The sequence below is a fragment of the Petaurus breviceps genome, unplaced genomic scaffold, assembly GCF_028583685.1.
Source record: "Petaurus breviceps papuanus isolate PSGF00001 unplaced genomic scaffold, PetGlider_PUasm1.0 41, whole genome shotgun sequence".
Classification (NCBI taxonomy): domain Eukaryota; kingdom Metazoa; phylum Chordata; class Mammalia; order Diprotodontia; family Petauridae; genus Petaurus; species Petaurus breviceps.
Window position 1 is genome coordinate 290164 of NW_027186320.1, and position 6794 is coordinate 296957.

Here is a 6794-nt window from a genome sequence, read left to right on the forward strand (position 1 = left end):
TTCTACTTTTTCATTTGTTTGGATCTATTTAATAGTATCTTGATTTCTCATAAAGTCACTAGCTTCCATTTGCTCCAATCTAATTCTGAAGGAAAGATTCCCTTCAGTGAGCTTTTGAGATTCTTTTTCTATCTGGCAAAATCGGTTTTTTAAAGCATTCTTCTCCTCATTGGCTTTTTGAGCCTCTTTTGCCATCAGAGTCAATCTATTTTTTAAGGTGTTATGTTCTTCAGTCAGGTTGTTGACTTGCTTTTCATGATTTCTTGCATGATTCTCATTTTTTTTCCCACTTTTTCCTCTATTTCCCTTATTTGGTTTTCAAAATCGTTCTTATGATTCTCTATGGCCTGTAACCTGCTCATATTATTCTTGGAAGCTTTTGGTATGGGTATTCTTACTTCATTGTCTTCCTCCTCTTCCATGCTTTAATCCTTTTTGTCCCCAAAAAAGGAATCTAAGGTTTGACTGCCGTGCTTGCTTTGCTTCCTTTGCTTGCTCAGGTTGCTACTCAATTATTTGAATTTTGAGCTTATTGCCACAGTAGAACTCTGCTTCCAGAGAGGAGAACTTTGTCCCAAATTGCTGGGGTTTTCTCAGCTGCCAGAGCTATTAGTTGGGTGCCTTCTCTGAAGCCTCCACCTACTCTGGCACTGTTATGGCAATGGGAATCTGAAGATCTTCCCTGCCCCTAGGCCCTTTGATAAGCTTAAGTGACTCTGAGGACCTTCCTTAATTTGAAAATATACTCTGTCCCCTAATAGGCTGAATGTGGTCACATGGAACCTGTGGCAGGAGGCTTGTTTTTCAGGAATGCCCACACCTTGTTGATTTGTGATTGGGCAAAGGGTCAAGAGGTTTGTGAAATTTTCTGAGCCAGGACAAGGCTATATATACCCTGATGTGAGATTTTGCTTTGGGGTTCCCTTTGAGAAGAGTTATGTAATTTGACCAGACAAGACTCTGGGTAGCCATTGAGCCCCATGGCTTTGAAAACCGAGATGTTGATGCTTCCATCTCTGGTAACTGACAATGTGTGGATGCAATGGTCAGACATCTGGAAATCTGCTGCTCAACTGTTTCTCTGTCTGCTTGTAACTTCTGCTTATAAATTGTTTGTATTCTCTAAAGTTCCTGGTGCTGACCTTTTTCCCCTGAACTAGGTAAGTGACATATGTTTGATTGATTAAAGCAAGATTGTTAACCCATTTTGAGTTGCTTTCTGTTAGAAAAGCATATCTAAGAACCTGTGTTGGCAGCCACCCTGGGGATTTTAGGGTGCTTGCTGCTGCAGGCACCTTGTCATATAACCCAGGATCTCCACCCTAGACAGTGATCCAGATCCAAGCAGGATTAAGCAAGAGCAATTTCCCCTCAGACTGGTCGCCTGGTCCCCCTATGATCTGCAGGCCAAGAGCTCTGAAGCAGCCACCCTGTGGCAGCTGCCACACCTCAGCCACTTCCCCCACTGGGTGCAGAGGCTGGAACTCACTATTCCCAAAGTCCACTGACCTTTCACTTTGTCTTTGGCATTTATGGGTTGATAAATCTGGAAACCGCCACAGCTGCTGGTGATCCACTCTCCTGAAGTCCGCTCCAGGGTTGGGGCCTTCCTGAGGCTAAAACCAAGGACTCCCGTGGGTCTGGGTCTGCTCCCAGCTTGCTGCAGTGGACCCTTCCTTTATGCCTGCCAGGCTGCCTTCAGTGGGAGGTTTCTCCCTGTCACTTTGTGGGTTCTGTATCTCTAAAGTTTGTTTAGAGTCATTTTAATAGACATTTGGGGTGGTTATGAGGGAGAGCACAGGGAGATTTCCTGCTTCTATGCCATCAGCTTGGTTCCACCCCCCCATTAGTGGATACTTTCAATGAATAATTTACCTCCTGGTTCTAGGATATCAGGGAAGTTTTCCTTAATAAATTCTTGAAAGATGTTGTCTATGGTCTTTTTTTTTTAATCCTGGCTTTTATGTAGACCAAAAATTCTTAAATTACCTCTCCTGTACTTGTTTTGCAGAACACTTATGGTAACTTTACATTTTCCTCTATGCTTTTCATTCTTTTGATTATTTTTGACTGGTAAATGATGTCTCATAGAATCCTTAACCCAACTTGCCCAATTCTAATTTTTAAGGATACCTCTTTTTTCCCCTATTTGACCAGTTCTACTTTTTGAGGAGCTGTTTTCTTCAGTTGATTTTTCCCCCTTTTGACAACTTATGTTTTTAAGGAATTATTATCTTCAGTCAGTTTTTTTCTTTCTTTTTCTAAGCTGTTCACTCTGTCTTTAATAACTCTCATTTATTTTCCAATTTTTCTTCTACATCTCTTATTTGACTTTTAAAATCCTTCATGAGATCTTTCTAAAAAGGCTTTTTGGGCTTGAGAAAAATTCAAATTCCCCTTTAAGGTTTCAAATGTAAGCATTTTGATCTTGTCTTCTTCTGAATTTGTGTTTTGATATTCCCTGCTACCATCGTAGTTTTCTTCAGTTATGGCTCTCTTTTAAATTTTGTTTTATTTTGTTTCTTGCTCATTTTCATTTGGCATATTCTATGGCTTTTAAAGTTAAGCTCCTGGGGAACAAGGACTACTGTTCCAAGCTTTAGGTGTTAGTGGCTTGCTTACTTTGCTGGGAAATGACCTTGTCTAGTCACACTTGTTGCCTCATTTCCAGGGTGATGGGTCTGGAGGTCTCATACCTGGCCTGTTATACCACTGACATACTGAGTCAATACCACAGGGGCTCAGATGCTGATCTATTTTGTGGCTAAGAGCCTCTCACTTACTTGCCCAGATACCATCTGTGCTAGGCTTCCCTGTCCTTTTACCCAATTGAGACACACCTTTCCTGAAGTCCTTATAACACATCTAAAGCTAGAAAATTGTTTTACTCTGCCTTTTCATAGGTACTGTTACTAAAGAATCTATTTAGATGTAATGTTGTTTCTGAAGGAAACTGGGAGATCTCAGGAAATTTCCTGCCTTCTCTTTGAAAACTTGGCTTTGATCCTCTTCTTTACCATTTTTTAACTAAAGGAAAAGAAAATTCTTCCTCATCCATTTTTTTTTCTTGAAATAGCCTATGCAAATTTTTAGCTCATATTTTATTTTTTAAAAGATTAAGCTTTATTGAAGGTATTTTGTGTCATTAGTCCGCTATAACTTCTGGTGGCAGATTGGGTAGATTGTTCCAAGTCAAGATTTTACTCAATGTTTACCTCATTGACACATACCGTATGAAATAATCACTGCATTGAATTTACTACTGGAATGGTAATGTAATTTGAATTTGAAGATCCCTTTGTGTTGGCAAAAGTAGCAGGTACTTAACACTTAGTAAGTGATCAGGCCTCTGTTTGAGGGAACAGAAGGTATGATATCCTGTCTCCTGTTACTAATGTAACAGGAAGGTGTTGGCTGTAGGAAGTAGCTAACACTGTGTATATGAGAAAAGCCCCAGAGAGGCACAGTCAGAATTTCCTTGAGACCAAGATCTGGTGGCAGAGCAGCTACAGAAGAATGGAGAACTCAGTCCTGAGTACTTGTGGTGGTAGTGGAGCTTCTTCAGAAAAAGGATCCCAGGAGCCCAGAGCCAGGAAGCCAGAGACAGGAGCTGGAGCCAGGAGCCCAGGAGCTCAGGAGCCCCCCAGCCCAGGAGCCCAGGTGACTTAAACATGACTGGGATGCTGAGACTTTGTTTGAGGGTTGGTTGAGCCTTGAATTCCCTGGAGCAGAAATGGTGAAGGAGCTGACATGGACCAGATCCTGTGAACACCATTGTGGAGCAGGACCTACCCAGAGAGCTAGTCAAGGAATTGGGAGCTGTCTGCCATTGGATCCAGGTGTCTGGTGAATCCAGGTAGAATCTGGGACAATGGAAGGAGATCCAGGGAATCTGAGAACAGGCCTCAATCAAGATGAAAAGACCTCTCCTTTGGTACTGAGTAATTATGGATTTATAGTTTACTAGTGACTTAAGGGGTGTACTTTGAGATATTGTTACTGATAAGTGAGTTATTGAATTAAAGATATTGACCCAAGAGTGGAAGACTTTGACTATTGTACTTTAAGACTACTGATAAATGACTAATTGAGTTAACTTAAGAGTGACTATTTCACTTTGAGACTGTTGTAAATATTATATTGTGATTTTTTGTGATAAGTTGTAATGTTTTGAATACTGTACCTTGATTTTCCATGTATGTTTTGCTTTTGCTATGGAATAGAGTGATCACTATACTGAGTAATCAGAACCTTAAAAAAGTTGTTCACAGTAGCAGTTCTTCTGGAAAGTTTCTGTTCATGGCATTACATCTATAAGTTGGAATGAGCACACCATGTTAGTCACACTTTTGTTGAAATATTGGTGCTTTGTTGTCATTGAAAGAATAAATGAATGCATTTTTGTATATAAAAGTCATGGCCATTGCTTCAGATTGCACCCCCCCCCAGGTTATCATTCCATGTCCCCTTCTATCCTGCTACAAAAAGGTATCCCTATAATGTTTAGAAAACTGATCAGAAGACTGGCTAATAAAATTCTATGATGATTTTAACTTCAATAGTAATGTATGAGTAAAAAGGTAGATAGGTGGCTTAAAGGTAGCTAAATAGTACAGCAGATAGAGCACCTAAATCTGGCTACAGAAATTTATTAGCTGTGTGACCCTGAGTGATTTTCTTAATCTCTACCTCAGTTTCCTCAACTATAAACTCTACAATGATATAAATTCCCAAACTATAAACTGTGAAATCAAGATAAAAACAGGGTTATTGTGTCAAATAAGATGTTGTTGATAAAGCACTTTACACTCTTCATAGTACATGTTGTGCTATATAAAGGCTTATTCCCTTCTGTTTTCACTTCCTCTTCAATCATTAGGGACTTACTATGCTAAAGGTTGTATGGGTAAAATGTACCAATGATACAAATAAAATATTGTGACTTTTTCTTTCTCTCTCCCTATACCCTTCTACTGCTATTGTCTTCTTTCAGATATCACCTTCATTGTAGATATCTTGCATAAAAATAGATTTTTTTTTCTTAATACCATCTCTCTCATTAGGGCATGAGTTCTTTGAAATCAGGGATTAAATTTTTGCCCCTGTTTTTATCTCCAGTACTTTGAATATTCCCTGGCATACAGTAAGCATTTAGCAAATGCTTGACATTGCTCCAAAGGAGATGATATTCTAATACTGGGAGACAAAATAATATGGGAGCACATATCTAGTTGACAGACAAAAAGTTCTAGTTGTCCAAATCCAATTTTGTTGGGAATAGAAGGGAAATAATGTTGATTTGCCACATTCTTCTTCAGTTTCCTTTTGACAAATCCATGTCTGTTGAGGGATGAAAGTAGAAAGAGAGGGAGGGAAGGGCAGAGGGAAGGGAGAACAGAAGGGATGAGGAAGAAAGAAAGAAGGGAGGGAGAGAGGAATGATTTTTTAAGCACTTAATTAAGTGCTAGGTACAATGCTTAGTCCTTTACAAATATTGTTTCATTTTATTCTAGTAATAACCCTGAAAGGTAATTACTGTTTTTATAACTATTTTTAAATTTGTGGAAATTTCACTTTACGTGGTTTGCTCAGAAATCTTCCAGATTCCAGACACAGTATACTATTTACTTTTCTACCTAGACTTATCAAGGAGTTTAATGACAAGAACTGGGTTTTCCATCTGAGAAAGACATTCCATAACAGGTGTTTAGTTAGCCTCCCATAAGATTAAAACAATGAATACCACTCCTTAGAGTTAAGATTGTAAGTCTCAGCAGGCAAGACTTCATACTCTGTCCACATCTACGTTTTCCCTATCATTATCAGTAGCTGCATTTCTTGAGGTCTAAATTTTCCTTAAATAACAATGGATAATATCCATTATACCCCAAGTTGCTGGTCTCAGGGAACTATTTTTAACATCCCAAGTACTTCATAGGTTGTCTTGAACATATACTTCAACATTTCAAGGATTCATAATTTTCTCCTAAGTGAGTATTCACTCAGTATTTGCTATGGCTAAGCATTTCCCCTTTCAGCATGCTATTGATGACACATACCTCATTTATTCCATGACCATTCTCCATCAGCCCCCTTCATATATCTTCATATCATTCCTTTCCCAGTAGTTCCCTTTACATATGGCTAAAACCTTAAGAAGGTTTCTATGATGTCATTCTGATAATTCTTTTTACCCCCATCAGCCACCCATCTCTTTCTTCTCCTTTTCACTGTAAAAATTCTAAAAAGTTTTCCTATACCCTATATCCTTCTATATAATCAATTCTTAAATACTCTAAAGAAGGTTAGTGCTATGGAAATGATGATAAGCTTGAAATCAGAAGATACTTGGGTGTCAATCTGAGATCTGATTGTATTTGTTTCCTCAGGGACAAGACATTTGCCATAGATATCAATTCCATTTAGCTTCAAGTGACTGGCAGTTGGAAATAGACAATCAATTACACCCACCTCATAGGGTTGCTCAATTCAGTTTTACTTATATTTCTTTTAAGTGTCTACTACAGCTAAAAAGATACGAATGAAATAGTCCAAATTTCAATAACTGCCCCCCACCCACTGTAATGGGAATGAAAATTTTAAGATCTTCCCTGCTCCTAGGCTAAAGTGAACCTGGAGCCTGGGGTAGGAGGCTTGTTTTTCAGTAGATACTTTTTTATTGGGCAGTGGGTCCAGAAGGTTGTTACATTCTCTGAGCCAGGAGAAGGCTATCTATATAAACCCTGATTTGAGGCTTTGTTTTGGGGCTCACTTTGAGAAGTGTTCTGTGATTT